At 46.5% G+C, this 23,452-nt stretch overlaps 3 long non-coding RNA genes and 7 other non-coding genes across 12 annotated transcripts; all 10 read right to left on the reverse strand.

Annotated features, from left to right (window-relative positions):
• Positions 1-2: 2 nt before the first annotated feature.
• Positions 3-193, reverse strand: LOC114780298 (U2 spliceosomal RNA). Its single transcript, XR_003747121.1, has one exon. It is a non-coding gene; the product is annotated as a U2 spliceosomal RNA (small nuclear RNA).
• Positions 194-5,411: 5,218 nt separating this feature from the next.
• On the reverse strand, positions 5,412-9,593 carry LOC114780290 (uncharacterized). 2 transcript variants are annotated; one of them, XR_003747114.1, is made up of 2 exons: positions 9,519-9,593; positions 5,412-6,491 (listed from the first exon to the last, which is right to left on the reverse strand). It is a non-coding gene; the product is annotated as an uncharacterized LOC114780290 (long non-coding RNA). The 2 variants fall into 2 exon arrangements; XR_003747115.1 differs by lacking the exon at positions 9,519-9,593 and adding an exon at positions 6,631-7,406.
• LOC114780291 (U1 spliceosomal RNA) lies at positions 7,032-7,195 on the reverse strand. The gene has a single exon (XR_003747116.1). It is a non-coding gene; the product is annotated as a U1 spliceosomal RNA (small nuclear RNA).
• Positions 7,550-7,740, reverse strand: LOC114780299 (U2 spliceosomal RNA). Its single transcript, XR_003747122.1, has one exon. It is a non-coding gene; the product is annotated as a U2 spliceosomal RNA (small nuclear RNA).
• Positions 9,594-12,947: 3,354 nt separating the features above from the next.
• On the reverse strand, positions 12,948-17,171 carry LOC114780289 (uncharacterized). 2 transcript variants are annotated; one of them, XR_003747112.1, is made up of 2 exons: positions 17,066-17,171; positions 12,948-14,027 (listed from the first exon to the last, which is right to left on the reverse strand). It is a non-coding gene; the product is annotated as an uncharacterized LOC114780289 (long non-coding RNA). The 2 variants fall into 2 exon arrangements; XR_003747113.1 differs by lacking the exon at positions 17,066-17,171 and adding an exon at positions 14,166-14,941.
• Positions 14,567-14,730, reverse strand: LOC114780295 (U1 spliceosomal RNA). The gene has a single exon (XR_003747119.1). It is a non-coding gene; the product is annotated as a U1 spliceosomal RNA (small nuclear RNA).
• LOC114780292 (U2 spliceosomal RNA) lies at positions 15,087-15,277 on the reverse strand. Its single transcript, XR_003747117.1, has one exon. It is a non-coding gene; the product is annotated as a U2 spliceosomal RNA (small nuclear RNA).
• Positions 17,172-20,494: 3,323 nt separating the features above from the next.
• On the reverse strand, positions 20,495-22,651 carry LOC114780288 (uncharacterized). The gene is made up of 2 exons (XR_003747111.1): positions 21,764-22,651; positions 20,495-21,622 (listed from the first exon to the last, which is right to left on the reverse strand). It is a non-coding gene; the product is annotated as an uncharacterized LOC114780288 (long non-coding RNA).
• Positions 22,165-22,328, reverse strand: LOC114780297 (U1 spliceosomal RNA). Its single transcript, XR_003747120.1, has one exon. It is a non-coding gene; the product is annotated as a U1 spliceosomal RNA (small nuclear RNA).
• Positions 22,652-22,780: 129 nt separating the features above from the next.
• LOC114780293 (U2 spliceosomal RNA) lies at positions 22,781-22,974 on the reverse strand. Its single transcript, XR_003747118.1, has one exon. It is a non-coding gene; the product is annotated as a U2 spliceosomal RNA (small nuclear RNA).
• Positions 22,975-23,452: the final 478 nt, after the last annotated feature.

A 23,452-nucleotide genomic window follows, 5' to 3' on the forward strand; every position in this document is an offset into this window, starting at 1 on the left:
GGGAGGAGTGCACCGTTCCTGGAGGTACTGCAATACCAGGTCGATGCGTGGAGTGGACGGAGCAAGCCCCTGTTCCATCTCCCTGTTCCAAAAATCAATTTAATATATGGTCCCCGGGTAGGGGACGTATCAGATATTAAACTGATAAGAACAGATACTACACTTGATCTTAGCCAAAAGGCCGAGAAGCGATGCTCGACGGCGCTCAGCGTCAGGGGCATCTTCCTCGAACACACACTTCACAGCAACAGGGATCCTGACTTGAGCGCCATTGTAACAACGGACGAGACACGTCGCACGGGTTCTAGTGTGACCAACTTCGCCACTTCATGAAGATGAAAAGAACAAGCGCCTTGCGACAATCCACTACTAAAACCACAGACTGGGCAAAATTAACATTAAATAAGGCCACCGACCAATCACATTACATAGAAACGGTGAAGTCTTTCAACGTGATGCCGAACGCTGCTGGGAGGAAGCGACTAAATTAAAACAGCAAATCTCGAGAACTCCGCGGAAAATACCACACAACACAAAACGTGCAGGGCGCGTTTTGCACTTTTAATCCATAAAAGTCTCGTTTCTCCACCTAGAGGTAGAATCCTGCATTACACATCCGACCAAGTGCGAGACGCCTTGAAGAAACATTGAAATGAGACGTAACATCCAAAATTGCGCCACACAACAATGTCCATAAGAATCACGTAACATTCCAAAATGTTGGAATGTGTGTTTGTCACTTTTGATAAGAAACAATTGAGAGAGAGAGAGAGAGAGAGAGAGAGAGAGAGAGAGAGAGAGAGACATTAAAACAAATTTTGTGTCCAATTTGTGCACAAAACAATAATTAAAGGATTGTCAACGTGACATACTGCAGCACAGCACACGGTGCACACAACGAAACGTGTCCTCTACCCTTCACTTTAGTGAGCAGCCATGAAAGCGGTGTGTGGGGATGGTACTTTGGTCAGTGGCACCTTCGGATTTGAACCGGCAACCTTTCAGCTCTACTTCAAACTAAACCTACACCATAGTTCAAGGGAAAAAAACTACACAGACACACACGCGCACACACACATTAAACACGACCCACCTTGCAAAAGCCCAGAGAAACCCAGAGAATTTGAACATTTTAAACCCCTAGAATAAGAATATGGATCTGGATCACACAAAAAGACCCAAAACGAAACGTGTAACGTTCCCTCTGCCGGATCCGGTCTGCGCATGCGCAATGGGCACTCGACGCAACAAACTATAGTGTCGCCATAAAAGCACAACGTGGACCGGCCGGGGCAGACAAGCGAACACGTAATACTTTTGAGGAAGGGCCAGGAAACTCCGGTCCGAAGTCGCCCATGAAGCCAAACCAAGGGCGTAATTGTTGGTCTAACATTACGGGGGAAGGGGGGCAACGAGCAGTCAGCGGGGCCGAATGTACAGATCGGCAATAACACAGCGACTGCCCGCAAAAATCACGCCTAGACACCCTAGACTACGTTTATCAAGTATCCGATTTCATCTGTAAATCACGGTGATAATTTAACGACTAGAACTGAACGCGACCTACCTAACAAATAAATCAAAGAAAAACTTGTACTGCGAAACTAAACCGTCGGGCCTAATCTCCAGTAGTGGCCTAGCATTTTATATTTACATTTACAGCATTTATCAGACACCCTTATCAAGAGCGACTTTCAATCAGTAGTTACAGGGACAGTCTCCCCGGAGCAACTTAAGGTTAAGTGTCTTGCCCAGGGACACAATGGCAGTAAGTGGGATTTGAACCTGGGTTTCTTGGTTCACAGGCAAGTGTCTTACCCACTAGGCAACTACCACCCAAACACAGACAGGTAACGCGCGTTTGAATTTGAATTAACTTCAAAAGCACACAACATCGCGACTAAAGGTTTTCTTGTCCGCCGACACAAACTACTCGGCTCATATATCCGTTTTTGTTCATTTTTCAATTTGGAAGCACATACCTTGAATGTCCGTCTTCTCCTGAACTGACGGAGCACGGGAAAAGCGCGCTGAAGACCGTACAAGGCGGGGGGGGGGGGGGCTGGTGACGTAAGAGACCTGACTGGCTGAGGCCAGCAAGATAGCCCCGCCCCCCTGCAGAACGGAGCGCGAATTTTTTGGGGGGGACCGACGGTGCCGTCAACAATTGTCGTAAAGTGCTGTTGTTTGTATTCGACGTGCCCCCTATTAGAGCGTGTGGATTCAGCGCTAAAGTATTTACATAATTTAAAATCAAATCTGAAAGGCGCAACAACGTGAGCAAACGTTACAGACTTTTGCATTGAAGCATTTATTCACATCGTGTCTTTTTGCACAGTGTGAATCCTTGAAGCTTCACAAACTCGTCTCTCTGTACTTGTATATGGTGAGAATAAAGTTCACTTTGACTTTGAGTCACATTAAGTATTCGAATAAAATATAAAACGAGTTTGAGAGCAGCTGTAATTTCCCTGGAACGTGTAGCTTGGTGAAGGAATATTAGGGAATATTAAAGCCAGTCTGCAATTTTGTAGTAGTATACATTTTTGTCCATGACTACCAGTACTGTGACCTCATACCCGGACCCCGGGGACGGATCGATTCTCAAGAGGGCACCACGGATCACGCACGAGTGAAGGTGTGTGTGTGTGTGTTTAAGTTTAAATGTAAACATATTTAGTGTTATTAATTTACAGCATTTATCATCAAGACTGACAAATAGAAAATGATAAGGTATTACAACAATGAAAGTATAGTATAGAACATACACACAGTGCATGTTCTATTTGTATGTGTGTGTGTGTATATATATATATATACACACACACACACACACACACACACACACATACAGATACACGCACACAGACAAACACAAACACACACGCAGTACAGGCCAAAGGTTTAAACACACCTTCCCATTACATTAGTAGATTCTCACTGAATGCATCAAAACCATGAATGAACGCATGTGGAGTTATGTACTTAACAAAAAGTGGATACCTGGCCTCCACAGTCACCGGACCTGAACCCAATCGAGATGGTTTGGGGTGAGCTGGACCGCAAAGAGAAGGCAAAGGGGCCAACAGCACCTCTGGGGACTCCTTCAAGACTGTTGGGAAACCATTTCAGGTGACGACCTCTTGAAGCTCATCGAGAGAATGCCAAGAGTGTGCAAAGCAGTAATCAGAGCAAAGGGTGGCTATTTTGAAGAAACTAGAATATAAAACATGTTTTCAGATAGTTCACCTTTTTTTGTTAAGTACATAACTACACATGTGTTCATTCACAGTTTTGAGGCCTTCAGTGAGAATCTACCACTGTAAATGGTCATGAAAATAAAAGTACATTGAATGAGAAACTTTTGGCCTGTACTGTACTGTGTGTGTGTGTATGAAGATATATATATGTCATATATACCCTATATGTGTGTGTATATATACACACACACACACACGCACACACCTGTAATATATATGTACAAGAGTGTGCAAAACAAGTTGAATACGAGGTATGAATTGTAGTATAATGAGCAGATACAGTACCTGTATGCTTGAGTTAATGAGTGCTATTGCCTGGTTGTAAAAATTGTCCCTCATTGTCTCATCCTCGTTGGGGGACTTTACAACAAAGGAGAGGGATGCGTTAGGCGGGAATACACACGTACCAGACCCAAGTGAAATATTGTGCTTTTATTTACAGTGAGAAGAGAATAACCGACCAAAACCTAGATGTACAACCCACAGCAGGAAAACACGCCATAAAAGGAGAGACTATACAGTTGACACAAGAAAAAGACAACCAACAACACTGGCCACTGTGACACGCAACAAAGGCTTTTGGCTAAGTTCTCTCCAACACCCAAACTCGCTCCACGACAATGGGCCCCGTCTGGCGACTGGGGTTGTCCTTGAGTGCTCCTGTGTGATGGCTTGATTGGCCGAAAAGGGAGACACACAGAACACCCCCCCTCCCCCCACGTCACTCTATGGCCCAAAGGACGTAACACCCCGTCCACCAAAAAAAGGCCAATACATAAATAACATAAATGTGAACAGGAACGTGATCATGCATCAGCTAAAACATTGTCCAGTCCTCTCTTGTAGTGGATCTCCAGAGCACGAACCCCTGTAAACGTAAGGACCAGCGCTGTAAGGATGCGTTGGATTGTGTCCTTCATCCTAGTGAGAAACGCCAGAGGCCTACGATGGGTGGACAGTAGTGGAACCCGATGTAAACTTTGAAATATTGAAGAGCCAGATGTAATGCCAGTGCCTCTTTCTCTATAGCGCCATAACTTATCTGGTGCTGTACTTCCGCGAGGAGAAGCAGCAGACGAGGGGGGTGATCGCCTGGTTGTAAAAACTGTGCCTCGTTCTGTTTGTTCTTGACCTCAGCGCCCTGACTCTCCTGCCAGAGGGCAGCATCTGAAACGCTCGATGTCCCGGGTGTGTCTTGTGATGCTGCGTGCCCTCTTGACACAGCGGCTGTTGTAGAGGTGTTAAGGGAAGGACCAATGATTTGCCCTGCAGTGTCCACGACCGCGTGTAGTGACGTCTCGCCTGCCATCGTGTGGCGCTCGAGCCATCGTGTGGCGCTCGATGCAATACATCAGCACAATTGGGTCAAAGGTTAAAATATCTACCTGACATACAGAACAGCATTACGCAGCATCTGGTGGAGAAGCTGCTCTTCAGACTGGTCCATGGAGATATTGTATGTAAAATGGCGCCAATGTTACATAAAAAACAAACAAAAAAACAACTCGAAGAAAGTGGGCCACAATAGAGGGAAAGAGCACAGAGCGTGGAGCTAGGGGAGAAGAACCCCCAGCATGAAAGGAACCCCTGGAATTAGGTGTGAACTCCCCCTGTACGTGGAACATTAAGCTCCCAAAAGGTTGACCTTTGAAGGTTTTTTTGCTTAGTTCAGAGAAAATCCCCGGTACGAGAATGCAGCGGTCATCGGCGGCCCACAAGACGTCCCCATCTTGCCAGTTGCTACGCTTTAAATAATTACAAAGGGTTTTGATCTATTAACGGGGCAGTGGTGGCCTAGTGGGCAAGGATGCAGACTCAAATCAAATCAAAGGTGACGCTGAGGTTCCTTTGATCAGAGTGCCGTCCACACACACACTGCTCCCCGGGCGCCTTTCGTGGCTGCCCACTGCTGCCAAGAACAAGCAAATATCAGCGCAGCAACAAAGAATATTGAAAAACGTTGTGTTTATATTGCGCTTATAAAAGAGCTGATAAAGGTCTGGTCATTATTTCCTAGCAACTGCTCACCAAGGGTGATGGGTTGAAAGCAGAGGACACACTCTCATTGCATTGAGCGGGTTTGTAGGACAAAAGAATGTAGCTCTCGGGATAAATATCGCACGATTAGTGAATGCAAGTCTTGAGGCCGGATGGAAAATGACATGTATTTGCTTTATTGTGCTGGCGGAGGATCACAACCAGAATGTACACAGAGGTTCAAAATGCACAAATAAACTGGGCGCAACAGACAAAAGGGTGGGAACGTTGGTCCACGTGGTGACGACGGCTTCACGAAAGGCGTCCGGTCTTGAATTGATGTCTTCATTGGTAACTTCAAAACCCTGAAGGGGGACGGGGACGGGGCTTATGCATTTGTTTCCAGTGATCCAGATGTTAGCGGTGGAGGTGGTTCACTTGACTGCTGCTAGTGTTTCCAGTGGGATGCCGAGTAGAGGTGAGAAGACACGATGGACGGGATCTGCTTGTAAAGCGCGTAAACTACGGCAACATGGGAGTGCATTCTGTTCATTTGCACCAGTGCTGGGACAACGCACTGACAAAGCAATACATCGCGACACTTCTAGCGACACAGGCGGCTTTTGTTGGGAAACTAACAGCAAACTTTACTGTCATCTTAGCTCTATACAGTCCAGCATACAGAACGACAAGACGGCAAAGCTCCAGATACAGTAAAAACAGGACACAGAGAAGGCATATTAACATGGAGTAGGCAAATATAAAAAGTTAGAGTGAAAACAATAGGAAAAAAACTTGAACTTTAACATGGACAGAATCCCTGAGAATCAACGTGTTGTCCATAACGCATCACCGAGACAGCGATGAAGTGGAAAGAGCAGGGTGCACTTCAGTCCGTGTTTGGGAGGCAGGAGGGGTGGAGCACTCTGGTGGCTTGTGAGAAAAAAACATTTTGCCGCGCGGTGGATCGAACCCCGATGCTGCGATAGCGTCTGCCAAACGGGAGGTGCGAGAAGAGTCCGTGTGACGGGACGTTACAGCGGCACCTTGTGTAAATGACAGAGAATCCCCCTCCGGAGAAGGCACGACGTAACCACGCACGTTCTCAGTGTATGATGAAAGATTATTGAGGGTGCGTTAACGTATGCTGTTGAAACTACGGTTACATCTGAGCACGTCGTGGGTTTCCTGGAGGGTCGTGATCATCGCCCACTGCCGGTTGAGAAAATCAGCTTTCGGAGGCCCTTCCTCAGTCTGAAACAGAAAGACGGGCCAAATAAAATAGTGTTAAAAGCACAAAAACTGTCAGGCAAAATGTCTAAGGACATCATGTTGTCAAGGAGAGCAAAAAAAAAAACAAAAAACAAACAAACACACACACACACACACACACCCTAATTGAGGAGGACTTCCCAGAACGCTCAATGGATTTTCATAGCCAGCTTGCCATTAGGACGGGCCGTGCCAAAAAAGAGCAAAGACGGCAAAGGACGCAGCAGAGCAGTCGTGAAAAAGAGAAAAGCCTCCGTCAGCGGCACGCTTCACACCAGCGCACGTTACTGCCATGTATGTGTGCAACAAGTCAAGTGTCACGTTTTAACAGCAGACAACGTAGCGCCGCGATTGTGGAAAAAAGCGGCAGCAACCAACACGCGAGAGTAGAAAAGACAAAGCAATTGAAGCTAGAGAAGGAGACGATCTATAAATTGATGGTAAGAAAACACTGAGCACGACACGAACGAGACACGAAGTAAACGCAACGGCGCTTGAGAGTTTCTGTTAGGACCGTGTGATCAGGGGAGAGCGCGAACGCAGTCCCCCACTACCAGAAATTATGCAGTCGAGATTCCCACATTTGGGGAATTCGCAGGGGTCAGCACAGCCGGAGTGCAATGGCTGAGCCTCGCCCTGGGTGAACCGCCTTCTTGATCACGGTATCTCCCCTGCCAGGTAAGTATGAGTTCAGGACGGTCACACAGGCGCCGCCATCCACGCAGACACGCGTCGCCGGGACGGTGCACAAAAGCAGCGCCGCTCCAGCAGCGGACTTAGGTGGCGAGCTGTCGAAGAAACAACACGTGACCCATCCCATAATACATTCAAGAGTGAAAAGGCATCGCGTTTGTACAATTAACAAGCGCAGATTGTATTCTAGCGACGACAAGCGAATCGGCACCGACTGGACGGAGAACAACAAAAAGAGAGAGAGAGAGAGAGAGAGAGAGAGAGAGAGAGACTCGGCCCAGGAGAACCTTGTCACGACGTAACTCTGAGAAGCATCAGGGTGTCATTTCACTTGGGACCGCAAGAGGGAGGAGTGCACCGTTCCTGGAGGTACTGCAATACCAGGTCGATGCGTGGAGTGGACGGAGCAAGCCCCTGTTCCATCTCCCTGTTCCAAAAATCAATTTAATATATGGTCCCCGGGTAGGGGACGTATCAGATATTAAACTGATAAGAACAGATACTACACTTGATCTTAGCCAAAAGGCCGAGAAGCGATGCTCGACGGCGCTCAGCGTCAGGGGCATCTTCCTCGAACACACACTTCACAGCAACAGGGATCCTGACTTGAGCGCCATTGTAACAACGGACGAGACACGTCGCACGGGTTCTAGTGTGACCAACTTCGCCACTTCATGAAGATGAAAAGAACAAGCGCCTTGCGACAATCCACTACTAAAACCACAGACTGGGCAAAATTAACATTAAATAAGGCCACCGACCAATCACATTACATAGAAACGGTGAAGTCTTTCAACGTGATGCCGAACGCTGCTGGGAGGAAGCGACTAAATTAAAACAGCAAATCTCGAGAACTCCGCGGAAAATACCACACAACACAAAACGTGCAGGGCGCGTTTTGCACTTTTAATCCATAAAAGTCTCGTTTCTCCACCTAGAGGTAGAATCCTGCATTACACATCCGACCAAGTGCGAGACGCCTTGAAGAAACATTGAAATGAGACGTAACATCCAAAATTGCGCCACACAACAATGTCCATAAGAATCACGTAACATTCCAAAATGTTGGAATGTGTGTTTGTCACTTTTGATAAGAAACAATTGAGAGAGAGAGAGAGAGAGAGAGAGAGAGAGAGACATTAAAACAAATTTTGTGTCCAATTTGTGCACAAAACAATAATTAAAGGATTGTCAACGTGACATACTGCAGCACAGCACACGGTGCACACAACGAAACGTGTCCTCTACCCTTCACTTTAGTGAGCAGCCATGAAAGCGGTGTGTGGGGATGGTACTTTGGTCAGTGGCACCTTCGGATTTGAACCGGCAACCTTTCAGCTCTACTTCAAACTAAACCTACACCATAGTTCAAGAGAAAAAACTACACACACACGCACACGCACACACACACACACACACACACACACACACATTAAACACGACCCACCTTGCAACAGCCCAGAGAAACCCAGAGAATTTGAACATTTTAAACCCCTAGAATAAGAATATGGATCTGGATCACACAAAAAGACCCAAAACGAAACGTGTAACGTTCCCTCTGCCGGATCCGGTCTGCGCATGCGCAATGGGCACTCGACGCAACAAACTATAGTGTCACCATAAAAGCACAACGTGGACCGGCCGGGGCAGACAAGCGAACACGTAATACTTAGACCAACAATTACGCCCATGAAGCCAAACCAAGGGCGTAATTGTTGGTCTAACATTACGGGGGAAGGGGGGCAACGAGCAGTCAGCGGGGCCGAATGTACAGATCGGCAATAACACAGCGACTGCCCGCAAAAATCACGCCTAGACACCCTAGACTACGTTTATCAAGTATCCGATTTCATCTGTAAATCACGGTGATAATTTAACGACTAGAACTGAACGCGACCTACCTAACAAATAAATCAAAGAAAAACTTGTACTGCGAAACTAAACCGTCGGGCCTAATCTCCAGTAGTGGCCTAGCATTTTATATTTACATTTACAGCATTTATCAGACACCCTTATCAAGAGCGACTTTCAATCAGTAGTTACAGGGACAGTCTCCCCGGAGCAACTTAAGGTTAAGTGTCTTGCCCAGGGACACAATGGCAGTAAGTGGGATTTGAACCTGGGTTTCTTGGTTCACAGGCAAGTGTCTTACCCACTAGGCAACTACCACCCAAACACAGACAGGTAACGCGCGTTTGAATTTGAATTAACTTCAAAAGCACACAACATCGCGACTAAAGGTTTTCTTGTCCGCCGACACAAACTACTCGGCTCATATATCCGTTTTTGTTCATTTTTCAATTTGGAAGCACATACCTTGAATGTCCGTCTTCTCCTGAACTGACGGAGCACGGGAAAAGCGCGCTGAAGACCGTACAAGGCGGGGGGGGGGGGGGCTGGTGACGTAAGAGACCTGACTGGCTGAGGCCAGCAAGATAGCCCCGCCCCCCTGCAGAACGGAGCGCGAATTTTTTGGGGGGGACCGACGGTGCCGTCAACAATTGTCGTAAAGTGCTGTTGTTTGTATTCGACGTGCCCCCTATTAGAGCGTGTGGATTCAGCGCTAAAGTATTTACATAATTTAAAATCAAATCTGAAAGGCGCAACAACGTGAGCAAACGTTACAGACTTTTGCATTGAAGCATTTATTCACATCGTGTCTTTTTGCACAGTGTGAATCCTTGAAGCTTCACAAACTCGTCTCTCTGTACTTGTATATGGTGAGAATAAAGTTCACTTTGACTTTGAGTCACATTAAGTATTCGAATAAAATATAAAACGAGTTTGAGAGCAGCTGTAATTTCCCTGGAACGTGTAGCTTGGTGAAGGAATATTAGGGAATATTAAAGCCAGTCTGCAATTTTGTAGTAGTATACATTTTTGTCCATGACTACCAGTACTGTGACCTCATACCCGGACCCCGGGGACGGATCGATTCTCAAGAGGGCACCACGGATCACGCACGAGTGAAGGTGTGTGTGTGTGTGTTTAAGTTTAAATGTAAACATATTTAGTGTTATTAATTTACAGCATTTATCATCAAGACTGACAAATAGAAAATGATAAGGTATTACAACAATGAAAGTATAGTATAGAACATACACACAGTGCATGTTCTATTTGTATGTGTGTGTGTGTGTATATATATATATATACACACACACACACACACACACACATACAGATACACGCACACGCACACAGACAAACACAAACACACACGCAGTACAGGCCAAAGGTTTAAACACACCTTCCCATTACATTAGTAGATTCTCACTGAATGCATCAAAACCATGAATGAACGCATGTGGAGTTATGTACTTAACAAAAAGTGGATACCTGGCCTCCACAGTCACCGGACCTGAACCCAATCGAGATGGTTTGGGGTGAGCTGGACCGCAAAGAGAAGGCAAAGGGGCCAACAGCACCTCTGGGGACTCCTTCAAGACTGTTGGGAAACCATTTCAGGTGACGACCTCTTGAAGCTCATCGAGAGAATGCCAAGAGTGTGCAAAGCAGTAATCAGAGCAAAGGGTGGCTATTTTGAAGAAACTAGAATATAAAACATGTTTTCAGATAGTTCATCTTTTTTTGTTAAGTACATAACTACACATGTGTTCATTCACAGTTTTGAGGCCTTCAGTGAGAATCTTCCACTGTAAATGGTCATGAAAATAAAAGTACATTGAATGAGAAACTTTTGGCCTGTACTGTACTGTGTGTGTGTGTATGAAGATATATATATGTCATATATACCCTATATGTGTGTGTATATATACACACACACACACGCACACACCTGTAATATATATGTACAAGAGTGTGCAAAACAAGTTGAATACGAGGTATGAATTGTAGTATAATGAGCAGATACAGTACCTGTATGCTTGAGTTAATGAGTGCTATTGCCTGGTTGTAAAAATTGTCCCTCATTGTCTCATCCTCGTTGGGGGACTTTACAACAAAGGAGAGGGATGCGTTAGGCGGGAATACACACGTACCAGACCCAAGTGAAATATTGTGCTTTTATTTACAGTGAGAAGAGAATAACCGACCAAAACCTAGATGTACAACCCACAGCAGGAAAACACGCCATAAAAGGAGAGACTATACAGTTGACACAAGAAAAAGACAACCAACAACACTGGCCACTGTGACACGCAACAAAGGCTTTTGGCTAAGTTCTCTCCAACACCCAAACTCGCTCCACGACAATGGGCCCCGTCTGGCGACTGGGGTTGTCCTTGAGTGCTCCTGTGTGATGGCTTGATTGGCCGAAAAGGGAGACACACAGAACACCCCCCCTCCCCCCACGTCACTCTATGGCCCAAAGGACGTAACACCCCGTCCACCAAAAAAAGGCCAATACATAAATAACATAAATGTGAACAGGAACGTGATCATGCATCAGCTAAAACATTGTCCAGTCCTCTCTTGTAGTGGATCTCCAGAGCACGAACCCCTGTAAACGTAAGGACCAGCGCTGTAAGGATGCGTTGGATTGTGTCCTTCATCCTAGTGAGAAACGCCAGAGGCCTACGATGGGTGGACAGTAGTGGAACCCGATGTAAACTTTGAAATATTGAAGAGCCAGATGTAATGCCAGTGCCTCTTTCTCTATAGCGCCATAACTTATCTGGTGCTGTACTTCCGCGAGGAGAAGCAGCAGACGAGGGGGGTGATCGCCTGGTTGTAAAAACTGTGCCTCGTTCTGTTTGTTCTTGACCTCAGCGCCCTGACTCTCCTGCCAGAGGGCAGCATCTGAAACGCTCGATGTCCCGGGTGTGTCTTGTGATGCTGCGTGCCCTCTTGACACAGCGGCTGTTGTAGAGGTGTTAAGGGAAGGACCAATGATTTGCCCTGCAGTGTCCACGACCGCGTGTAGTGACGTCTCGCCTGCCATCGTGTGGCGCTCGAGCCATCGTGTGGCGCTCGATGCAATACATCAGCACAATTGGGTCAAAGGTTAAAATATCTACCTGACATACAGAACAGCATTACGCAGCATCTGGTGGAGAAGCTGCTCTTCAGACTGGTCCATGGAGATATTGTATGTAAAATGGCGCCAATGTTACATAAAAAACAAACAAAAAAACAACTCGAAGAAAGTGGGCCACAATAGAGGGAAAGAGCACAGAGCGTGGAGCTAGGGGAGAAGAACCCCCAGCATGAAAGGAACCCCTGGAATTAGGTGTGAACTCCCCCTGTACGTGGAACATTAAGCTCCCAAAAGGTTGACCTTTGAAGGTTTTTTTGCTTAGTTCAGAGAAAATCCCCGGTACGAGAATGCAGCGGTCATCGGCGGCCCACAAGACGTCCCCATCTTGCCAGTTGCTACGCTTTAAATAATTACAAAGGGTTTTGATCTATTAACGGGGCAGTGGTGGCCTAGTGGGCAAGGATGCAGACTCAAATCAAATCAAAGGTGACGCTGAGGTTCCTTTGATCAGAGTGCCGTCCACACACACACTGCTCCCCGGGCGCCTTTCGTGGCTGCCCACTGCTGCCAAGAACAAGCAAATATCAGCGCAGCAACAAAGAATATTGAAAAACGTTGTGTTTATATTGCGCTTATAAAAGAGCTGATAAAGGTCTGGTCATTATTTCCTAGCAACTGCTCACCAAGGGTGATGGGTTGAAAGCAGAGGACACACTCTCATTGCATTGAGCGGGTTTGTAGGACAAAAGAATGTAGCTCTCGGGATAAATATCGCACGATTAGTGAATGCAAGTCTTGAGGCCGGATGGAAAATGACATGTATTTGCTTTATTGTGCTGGCGGAGGATCACAACCAGAATGTACACAGAGGTTCAAAATGCACAAATAAACTGGGCGCAACAGACAAAAGGGTGGGAACGTTGGTCCACGTGGTGACGACGGCTTCACGAAAGGCGTCCGGTCTTGAATTGATGTCTTCATTGGTAACTTCAAAACCCTGAAGGGGGACGGGGACGGGGCTTATGCATTTGTTTCCAGTGATCCAGATGTTAGCGGTGGAGGTGGTTCACTTGACTGCTGCTAGTGTTTCCAGTGGGATGCCGAGTAGAGGTGAGAAGACACGATGGACGGGATCTGCTTGTAAAGCGCGTAAACTACGGCAACATGGGAGTGCATTCTGTTCATTTGCACCAGTGCTGGGACAACGCACTGACAAAGCAATACATCGCGACACTTCTAGCGACACAGGCGGCTTTTGTTGGGAAACTAACAGCAAACTTTACTGTCATCTTAGCTCTATACAGTCCAGCATACAGAACGACAAGACGGCAAAGCTCCAGATACAGTAAAAACAGGACACAGAGAAGGCATATTAACATGGAGTAGGCAAATATAAAAAGTTAGAGTGAAAACAATAGGAAAAAAACTTGAACTTTAACATGGACAGAATCCCTGAGAATCAACGTGTTGTCCATAACGCATCACCGAGACAGCGATGAAGTGGAAAGAGCAGGGTGCACTTCAGTCCGTGTTTGGGAGGCAGGAGGGGTGGAGCACTCTGGTGGCTTGTGAGAAAAAAACATTTTGCCGCGCGGTGGATCGAACCCCGATGCTGCGATAGCGTCTGCCAAACGGGAGGTGCGAGAAGAGTCCGTGTGACGGGACGTTACAGCGGCACCTTGTGTAAATGACAGAGAATCCCCCTCCGGAGAAGGCACGACGTAACCACGCACGTTCTCAGTGTATGATGAAAGATTATTGAGGGTGCGTTAACGTATGCTGTTGAAACTACGGTTACATCTGAGCACGTCGTGGGTTTCCTGGAGGGTCGTGATCATCGCCCACTGCCGGTTGAGAAAATCAGCTTTCGGAGGCCCTTCCTCAGTCTGAAACAGAAAGACGGGCCAAATAAAATAGTGTTAAAAGCACAAAAACTGTCAGGCAAAATGTCTAAGGACATCATGTTGTCAAGGAGAGCAAAAAAAAAACAAAAAACAAACAAACACACACACACACACACACACCCTAATTGAGGAGGACTTCCCAGAACGCTCAATGGATTTTCATAGCCAGCTTGCCATTAGGACGGGCCGTGCCAAAAAAGAGCAAAGACGGCAAAGGACGCAGCAGAGCAGTCGTGAAAAAGAGAAAAGCCTCCGTCAGCGGCACGCTTCACACCAGCGCACGTTACTGCCATGTATGTGTGCAACAAGTCAAGTGTCACGTTTTAACAGCAGACAACGTAGCGCCGCGATTGTGGAAAAAAGCGGCAGCAACCAACACGCGAGAGTAGAAAAGACAAAGCAATTGAAGCTAGAGAAGGAGACGATCTATAAATTGATGGTAAGAAAACACTGAGCACGACACGAACGAGACACGAAGTAAACGCAACGGCGCTTGAGAGTTTCTGTTAGGACCGTGTGATCAGGGGAGAGCGCGAACGCAGTCCCCCACTACCAGAAATTATGCAGTCGAGATTCCCACATTTGGGGAATTCGCAGGGGTCAGCACAGCCGGAGTGCAATGGCTGAGCCTCGCCCTGGGTGAACCGCCTTCTTGATCACGGTATCTCCCCTGCCAGGTAAGTATGAGTTCAGGACGGTCACACAGGCGCCGCCATCCACGCAGACACGCGTCGCCGGGACGGTGCACAAAAGCAGCGCCGCTCCAGCAGCGGACTTAGGTGGCGAGCTGTCGAAGAAACAACACGTGACCCATCCCATAATACATTCAAGAGTGAAAAGGCATCGCGTTTGTACAATTAACAAGCGCAGATTGTATTCTAGCGACGACAAGCGAATCGGCACCGACTGGACGGAGAACAACAAAAAGAGAGAGAGAGAGAGAGAGAGAGAGAGAGAGAGAGAGACTCGGCCCAGGAGAACCTTGTCACGACGTAACTCTGAGAAGCATCAGGGTGTCATTTCACTTGGGACCGCAAGAGGGAGGAGTGCACCGTTCCTGGAGGTACTGCAATACCAGGTCGATGCGTGGAGTGGACGGAGCAAGCCCCTGTTCCATCTCCCTGTTCCAAAAATCAATTTAATATATGGTCCCCGGGTAGGGGACGTATCAGATATTAAACTGATAAGAACAGATACTACACTTGATCTTAGCCAAAAGGCCGAGAAGCGATGCTCGACGGCGCTCAGCGTCAGGGGCATCTTCCTCGAACACACACTTCACAGCAACAGGGATCCTGACTTGAGCGCCATTGTAACAACGGACGAGACACGTCGCACGGGTTCTAGTGTGACCAACTTCGCCACTTCATGAAGATGAAAAGAACAAGCGCCTTGCGACAATCCACTACTAAAACCACAGACTGGGCAAAATTAACATTAAATAAGGCCACCGACCAATCACATTACATAGAAACGGTGAAGTCTTTCAACGTGATGCCGAACGCTGCTGGGAGGAAGCGACTAAATTAAAACAGCAAATCTCGAGAACTCCGCGGAAAATACCACACAACACAAAACGTGCAGGGCGCGTTTTGCACTTTTAATCCATAAAAGTCTCGTTTCTCCACCTAGAGGTAGAATCCTGCATTACACATCCGACCAAGTGCGAGACGCCTTGAAGAAACATTGAAATGAGACGTAACATCCAAAATTGCGCCACACAACAATGTCCATAAGAATCACGTAACATTCCAAAATGTTGGAATGTGTGTTTGTCACTTTTGATAAGAAACAATTGAGAGAGAGAGAGAGAGAGAGAGAGAGAGAGAGAGAGAGAGAGAGACATTAAAACAAATTTTGTGTCCACTTTGTGCACAAAACAATAATTAAAGGATTGTCAACGTGACATACTGCAGCACAGCACACGGTGCACACAACGAAACGTGTCCTCTACCCTTCACTTTAGTGAGCAGCCATGAAAGCGGTGTGTGGGGATGGTACTTTGGTCAGTGGCACCTTCGGATTTGAACCGGCAACCTTTCAGCTCTACTTCAAACTAAACCTACACCATAGTTCAAGAGAAAAAACTACACACACACGCACACGCACACACACACACACACACACACACACACATTAAACACGACCCACCTTGCAACAGCCCAGAGAAACCCAGAGAATTTGAACATTTTAAACCCCTAGAATAAGAATATGGATCTGGATCACACAAAAAGACCCAAAACGAAACGTGTAACGTTCCCTCTGCCGGATCCGGTCTGCGCATGCGCAATGGGCACTCGACGCAACAAACTATAGTGTCACCATAAAAGCACAACGTGGACCGGCCGGGGCAGACAAGCGAACACGTAATACTTAGACCAACAATTACGCCCATGAAGCCAAACCAAGGGCGTAATTGTTGGTCTAACATTACGGGGGAAGGGGGGCAACGAGCAGTCAGCGGGGCCGAATGTACAGATCGGCAATAACACAGCGACTGCCCGCAAAAATCACGCCTAGACACCCTAGACTACGTTTATCAAGTATCCGATTTCATCTGTAAATCACGGTGATAATTTAACGACTAGAACTGAACGCGACCTACCTAACAAATAAATCAAAGAAAAACTTGTACTGCGAAACTAAACCGTCGGGCCTAATCTCCAGTAGTGGCCTAGCATTTTATATTTACATTTACAGCATTTATCAGACACCCTTATCAAGAACGACTTTCAATCAGTAGTTACAGGGACAGTCTCCCCGGAGCAACTTAAGGTTAAGTGTCTTGCCCAGGGACACAATGGCAGTAAGTGGGATTTGAACCTGGGTTTCTTGGTTCACAGGCAAGTGTCTTACCCACTAGGCAACTACCACCCAAACACAGACAGGTAACGCGCGTTTGAATTTGAATTAACTTCAAAAGCACACAACATCGCGACTAAAGGTTTTCTTGTCCGCCGACACAAACGACTCGGCTCATATATCCGTTTTTGTTCATTTTTCAATTTGGAAGCACATACCTTGAATGTCCGTCTTCTCCTGAACTGACGGAGCACGGGAAAAGCGCGCTGAAGACCGTACAAGGCGGGGGGGGGGGGCTGGTGACGTAAGAGACCTGACTGGCTGAGGCCAGCAAGATAGCCCCGCCCCCCTGCAGAACGGAGCGCGAATTTTTTGGGGGGGACCGACGGTGCCGTCAACAATTGTCGTAAAGTGCTGTTGTTTGTATTCGACGTGCCCCCTATTAGAGCGTGTGGATTCAGCGCTAAAGTATTTACATAATTTAAAATCAAATCTGAAAGGCGCAACAACGTGAGCAAACGTTACAGACTTTTGCATTGAAGCATTTATTCACATCGTGTCTTTTTGCACAGTGTGAATCCTTGAAGCTTCACAAACTCGTCTCTCTGTACTTGTATATGGTGAGAATAAAGTTCACTTTGACTTTGAGTCACATTAAGTATTCGAATAAAATATAAAACGAGTTTGAGAGCAGCTGTAATTTCCCTGGAACGTGTAGCTTGGTGAAGGAATATTAGGGAATATTAAAGCCAGTCTGCAATTTTGTAGTAGTATACATTTTTGTCCATGACTACCAGTACTGTGACCTCATACCCGGACCCCGGGGACGGATCGATTCTCAAGAGGGCACCACGGATCACGCACGAGTGAAGGTGTGTGTGTGTGTGTTTAAGTTTAAATGTAAACATATTTAGTGTTATTAATTTACAGCATTTATCATCAAGACTGACAAATAGAAAATGATAAGGTATTACAACAATGAAAGTATAGTATAGAACATACACACAGTGCATGTTCTATTTGTATGTGTGTGTGTGTGTATATATATATATATACACACACACACACACACACACATACAGATACACGCACACGCACACAGACAAACACAAACACACACGCAGTACAGGCCAAAGGTTTAAACACACCTTCCCATTACATTAGTAGATTCTCACTGAATGCATCAAAACCATGAATGAACGCATGTGGAGTTATGTACTTAACAAAAAGTGGATACCTGGCCTCCACAGTCACCGGACCTGAACCCAATCGAGATGGTTTGGGGTGAGCTGGACCGCAAAGAGAAGGCAAAGGGGCCAACAGCACCTCTGGGAACTCCTTCAAGACTGTTGGGAAACCATTTCAGGTGACGACCTCTTGAAGCTCATCGAGAGAATGCCAAGAGTGTGCAAAGCAGTAATCAGAGCAAAGGGTGGCTATTTTGAAGAAACTAGAATATAAAACATGTTTTCAGATAGTTCACCTTTTTTTGTTAAGTACATAACTACACATGTGTTCATTCACAGTTTTGAGGCCTTCAGTGAGAATCTACCACTGTAAATGGTCATGAAAATAAAAGTACATTGAATGAGAAACTTTTGGCCTGTACTGTACTGTGTGTGTGTGTATGAAGATATATATATGTCATATATACCCTATATGTGTGTGTATATATACACACACACACACACGCACACACCTGTAATATATATGTACAAGAGTGTGCAAAACAAGTTGAATACGAGGTATGAATTGTAGTATAATGAGCAGATACAGTACCTGTATGCTTGAGTTAATGAGTGCTATTGCCTGGTTGTAAAAATTGTCCCTCATTGTCTCATCCTCGTTGGGGGACTTTACAACAAAGGAGAGGGATGCGTTAGGCGGGAATACACACGTACCAGACCCAAGTGAAATATTGTGCTTTTATTTACAGTGAGAAGAGAATAACCGACCAAAACCTAGATGTACAACCCACAGCAGGAAAACACGCCATAAAAGGAGAGACTATACAGTTGACACAAGAAAAAGACAACCAACAACACTGGCCACTGTGACACGCAACAAAGGCTTTTGGCTAAGTTCTCTCCAACACCCAAACTCGCTCCACGACAATGGGCCCCGTCTGGCGACTGGGGTTGTCCTTGAGTGCTCCTGTGTGATGGCTTGATTGGCCGAAAAGGGAGACACACAGAACACCCCCCCTCCCCCCACGTCACTCTATGGCCCAAAGGACGTAACACCCCGTCCACCAAAAAAAGGCCAATACATAAATAACATAAATGTGAACAGGAACGTGATCATGCATCAGCTAAAACATTGTCCAGTCCTCTCTTGTAGTGGATCTCCAGAGCACGAACCCCTGTAAACGTAAGGACCAGCGCTGTAAGGATGCGTTGGATTGTGTCCTTCATCCTAGTGAGAAACACCAGAGGCCTACGATGGGTGGACAGTAGTGGAACCCGATGTAAACTTTGAAATATTGAAGAGCCAGATGTAATGCCAGTGCCTCTTTCTCTATAGCGCCACAACTTATCTGGTGCTGTACTTCCGCGAGGAGAAGCAGCAGACGAGGGGGGTGATCGCCTGGTTGTAAAAACTGTGCCTCGTTCTGTTTGTTCTTGACCTCAGCGCCCTGACTCTCCTGCCAGAGGGCAGCATCTGAAACGCTCGATGTCCCGGGTGTGTCTTGTGATGCTGCGTGCCCTCTTGACACAGCGGCTGTTGTAGAGGTGTTAAGGGAAGGACCAACGATTTGCCCTGCAGTGTCCACGACCGCGTGTAGTGACGTCTCGCCTACCATCGTGTGGCGCTCGAGCCATCGTGTGGCGCTCGATGCAATACATCAGCACAATTGGGTCAAAGGTTAAAAGATCTACCTGACATACAGAACAGCATTACGCAGCATCTGGTGGAGAAGCTGCTCTTCAGACTGGTCCATGGAGATATTGTATGTAAAATGGCGCCAATGTTACATAAAAAACAAACAAAAAAACAACTCGAAGAAAGTGGGCCACAATAGAGGGAAAGAGCACAGAGCGTGGAGCTAGGGGAGAAGAACCCCCAGCATGAAAGGAACCCCTGGAATTAGGTGTGAACTCCCCCTGTACGTGGAACATTAAGCTCCCAAAAGGTTGACCTTTGAAGGTTTTTTTGCTTAGTTCAGAGAAAATCCCCGGTACGAGAATGCAGCGGTCATCGGCGGCCCACAAGACGTCCCCATCTTGCCAGTTGCTACGCTTTAAATAATTACAAAGGGTTTTGATCTATTAACGGGGCAGTGGTGGCCTAGTGGGCAAGGATGCAGACTCAAATCAAATCAAAGGTGACGCTGAGGTTCCTTTGATCAGAGTGCCGTCCACACACACACTGCTCCCCGGGCGCCTTTCGTGGCTGCCCACTGCTGCCAAGAACAAGCAAATATCAGCGCAGCAACAAAGAATATTGAAAAACGTTGTGTTTATATTGCGCTTATAAAAGAGCTGATAAAGGTCTGGTCATTATTTCCTAGCAACTGCTCACCAAGGGTGATGGGTTGAAAGCAGAGGACACACTCTCATTGCATTGAGCGTGTTTGTAGGACAAAAGAATGTAGCTCTCGGGAAAAATATCGCACGATTAGTGAATGCAAGTCTTGAGGCCGGATGGAAAATGACATGTATTTGCTTTATTGTGCTGGTGGAGGATCACAACCAGAATGTACACAGAGGTTCAAAATGCACAAATAAACTGGGCGCAACAGACAAAAGGGTGGGAACGTTGGTCCACGTGGTGACGACGGCTTCACGAAAGGCGTCCGGTCTTGAATTGATGTCTGTTACATTGTACACTTCTCTTCAAACTGTTGGACTTTGGTCATTTAAACTTCATTGGTAACTTCAAAACCCTGAAGGGGGACGGGGACGGGGCTTATGCATTTGTTTCCAGTGATCCAGATGTTAGCGGTGGAGGTGGTTCACTTGACTGCTGCTAGTGTTTCCAGTGGGATGCCGAGTAGAGGTGAGAAGACACGATGGACGGGATCTGCTTGTAAAGCGCGTAAACTACGGCAACATGGGAGTGCATTCTGTTCATTTGCACCAGTGCTGGGACAACGCACTGACAAAGCAATACATCGCGACACTTCTAGCGACACAGGCGGCTTTTGTTGGGAAACTAACAGCAAACTTTACTGTCATCTTAGCTCTATACAGTCCAGCATACAGAACGACAAGACGGCAAAGCTCCAGATACAGTAAAAACAGGACACAGAGAAGGCATATTAACATGGAGTAGGCAAATATAAAAAGTTAGAGTGAAAACAATAGGAAAAAAACTTGAACTTTAACATGGACAGAATCCCTGAGAATCAACGTGTTGTCCATAACGCATCACCGAGACAGCGATGAAGTGGAAAGAGCAGGGTGCACTTCAGTCCGTGTTTGGGAGGCAGGAGGGGTGGAGCACTCTGGTGGCTTGTGAGAAAAAAACATTTTGCCGCGCGGTGGATCGAACCCCGATGCTGCGATAGCGTCTGCCAAACGGGAGGTGCGAGAAGAGTCCGTGTGACGGGACGTTACAGCGGCACCTTGTGTAAATGACAGAGAATCCCCCTCCGGAGAAGGCACGACGTAACCACGCACGTTCTCAGTGTATGATGAAAGATTATTGAGGGTGCGTTAACGTATGCTGTTGAAACTACGGTTACATCTGAGCACGTCGTGGGTTTCCTGGAGGGTCGTGATCATCGCCCACTGCCGGTTGAGAAAATCAGCTTTCGGAGGCCCTTCCTCAGTCTGAAACAGAAAGACGGGCCAAATAAAATAGTGTTAAAAGCACAAAAACTGTCAGGCAAAATGTCTAAGGACATCATGTTGTCAAGGAGAGCAAAAAAAAAAACAAAAAACAAACAAACACACACACACACACACACACACCCTAATTGAGGAGGACTTCCCAGAACGCTCAATGGATTTTCATAGCCAGCTTGCCATTAGGACGGGCCGTGCCAAAAAAGAGCAAAGACGGCAAAGGACGCAGCAGAGCAGTCGTGAAAAAGAGAAAAGCCTCCGTCAGCGGCACGCTTCACACCAGCGCACGTTACTGCCATGTATGTGTGCAACAAGTCAAGTGTCACGTTTTAACAGCAGACAACGTAGCGCCGCGATTGTGGAAAAAAGCGGCAGCAACCAACACGCGAGAGTAGAAAAGACAAAGCAATTGAAGCTAGAGAAGGAGACGATCTATAAATTGATGGTAAGAAAACACTGAGCACGACACGAACGAGACACGAAGTAAACGCAACGGCGCTTGAGAGTTTCTGTTAGGACCGTGTGATCAGGGGAGAGCGCGAACGCAGTCCCCCACTACCAGAAATTATGCAGTCGAGATTCCCACATTTGGGGAATTCGCAGGGGTCAGCACAGCCGGAGTGCAATGGCTGAGCCTCGCCCTGGGTGAACCGCCTTCTTGATCACGGTATCTCCCCTGCCAGGTAAGTATGAGTTCAGGACGGTCACACAGGCGCCGCCATCCACGCAGACACGCGTCGCCGGGACGGTGCACAAAAGCAGCGCCGCTCCAGCAGCGGAGCCTCGACACAAACACGGCCTTAGGTGGCGAGCTGTCGAAGAAACAACACGTGACCCATCCCATAATACATTCAAGAGTGAAAAGGCATCGCGTTTGTACAATTAACAAGCGCAGATTATCAGCACAGAATAAAGAGCAGCGTCGCGCTGAAAACGTTGCGGCGATTGTATTCTAGCGACGACAAGCGAATCGGCACCGACTGGACGGAGAACAACACACAGAGAGAGAGAGAGAGAGAGAGAGAGAGAGAGAGAGAGAGAGAGAGAGAGAGAGAGAGAGAGAGAGACTCGGCCCAGGAGAACCTTGTCACGACGTAACTCTGAGAAGCATCAGGGTGTCATTTCACTTGGGACCGCAAGAGGGAGGAGTGCACCGTTCCTGGAGGTACTGCAATACCAGGTCGATGCGTGGAGTGGACGGAGCAAGCCCCTGTTCCATCTCCCTGTTCCAAAAATCAATTTAATATATGGTCCCCGGGTAGGGGACGTATCAGATATTAAACTGATAAGAACAGATTTTTTTTTTTTTTATTTTTTTTTTTTTTTTAAAAAAAAAACCTCTCTTTATTGAAAATTTCATACAATACAAAAAAGTATGACACTTAAAACACAATATATTCATCAATTAAAACAGTCATATAAAAACACATTAAATAAGCATGTTTCCTAAAACTCCAATAAAAATCAATAAAGAGTCTTGCTATAAAGTCTTAAGATTTCTTTTTTAAATTAATCTTAAGATACTTTTAAAAACAAGATAAAACAATAATAAAAACCCCATGGCCTCTTAAAAAATCAAAAAAAACGGAATGCACATACCGCAGCTTGGGATCCAAAAAAAGGAGGATCCCCCCTGGCCTGTCCCCAGGGTGCTACTGTGCTCGCTTCAGGGTGTCCTCGCCGTGTGCTGCTTGAAAAAAAATCTCTTAAAAAAACAAAACGCCACCTAAATCAAAAGTGAATAAGGGACCCTCCAAATGGTCCAAATCCCACACCACAAAATTGAAAAATAAGTTAAATAAATATATAAATCAA

This window comes from Denticeps clupeoides, unplaced genomic scaffold (assembly GCF_900700375.1).
Source record: "Denticeps clupeoides unplaced genomic scaffold, fDenClu1.1, whole genome shotgun sequence".
Taxonomy (NCBI): Eukaryota; Metazoa; Chordata; class Actinopteri; order Clupeiformes; family Denticipitidae; genus Denticeps; species Denticeps clupeoides.